Source organism: Triticum aestivum, chromosome 1D, assembly GCF_018294505.1.
Source record: "Triticum aestivum cultivar Chinese Spring chromosome 1D, IWGSC CS RefSeq v2.1, whole genome shotgun sequence".
Classification (NCBI taxonomy): Eukaryota; Viridiplantae; Streptophyta; class Magnoliopsida; order Poales; family Poaceae; genus Triticum; species Triticum aestivum.
This window is the reverse complement of record NC_057796.1, coordinates 180,113,920-180,115,050: the sequence shown is the minus strand read 5'-3', so window position 1 is coordinate 180,115,050 and position 1,131 is coordinate 180,113,920. Positions and strand designations below refer to the sequence as shown.

Below are 1,131 nucleotides of genomic sequence, written 5' to 3'. Positions count from 1 at the left end.
TCATAATTTTCATAATAGAATATGAGGATTCTATTATGAAAATTATGAAAAGTGGAGTATTCTTACAATAGGACTTACAACTTCCACCCATCTTCTCCAAAATCATAAGGTTAGTAAATCTTATTAATAAGAGCATAAAGACTTTCATTCTATAAATTTTTTTAAAATCCAAAAAGCCTTTTCTATTTATCCGTTTTAATTTCATCATTAAATAGAAACCCTTTTGGATTTTTTTCATTGTATTGAAAGAATTTTCAAAATGTAAACGAGGAATTAATTAGAAAAAAATAGTTCTATAATTGCAAGTTAGAAAAAAGAAGTTCCAACTCTTTCAAGCAGTGTTTGTGTTTCTGTTGGGCAAAGCAAGAGTTTATTGTAAAAGAAAATGGAAACGATACTACCAAACGAAGTCTATTTTAATGAAAACTCTAATGTTCCTAAATTTTATGGACTTCCCCAATATCGACGATTCCCAAGATAATAGCTATTATTCTATTAAGTTACCTATTATTTGAAGTTAGCCGCCATGGTGAAATTGGTAGACACGCTGCTCTTAGGAAGCAGTGCTCAAGCATCTCGGTTCGAATCCGAGTGGCGGCATTCTTGAAAAAGAATACAATAGATTAGAAATCAATTTGAAATTTACAATTTTGTAATGGGACCTTCCCCTTATGCTATTTGCAACTTTAGAACATATACTAACCCATATCTCTTTCTCAACGATTTCAATTTTGATTACGATTCATTTTATAACCTTATTAGTTCGTGAACTTGGAGGATTACATGATTCGTCAGAAAAAGGAATGATAGTTACTTTTTTCTCTATAACAGGATCCTTAGTTTCTCGTTGGGCTTCCTCGGGAAATTTTCCATTAAGTAATTTATATGAGTCATTGATCTTCCTTTCATGGGCCCTATATGTTCTTCATACCATTCCTAAAATAGAGAACTCTAAAAATGATTTAAGCATAATAACTACGCCAAGTACTATTTTAACGCAAGGCTTTGCCACATCGGGTCTTTTAACTGAAATGCATAAATCCACTATAATACTACTTGCTCTACAATCTCAGTGGTTAATGATGCATGTCAGTATGATGTTATTAAGCTATGCAACTCTTTTGTACGGAT

The 1,131-nt window shown here is 31.7% G+C and overlaps 1 non-coding gene across 1 annotated transcript; it reads left to right on the top strand.

Moving 5' to 3' along the window:
* The first annotated feature begins 520 nt into the window (after positions 1 to 520).
* TRNAL-UAG (transfer RNA leucine (anticodon UAG)) lies at positions 521 to 600 on the top strand. Its single transcript has one exon. It is a non-coding gene; the product is annotated as a tRNA-Leu (tRNA).
* The last annotated feature ends 531 nt before the right edge of the window (positions 601 to 1,131 follow it).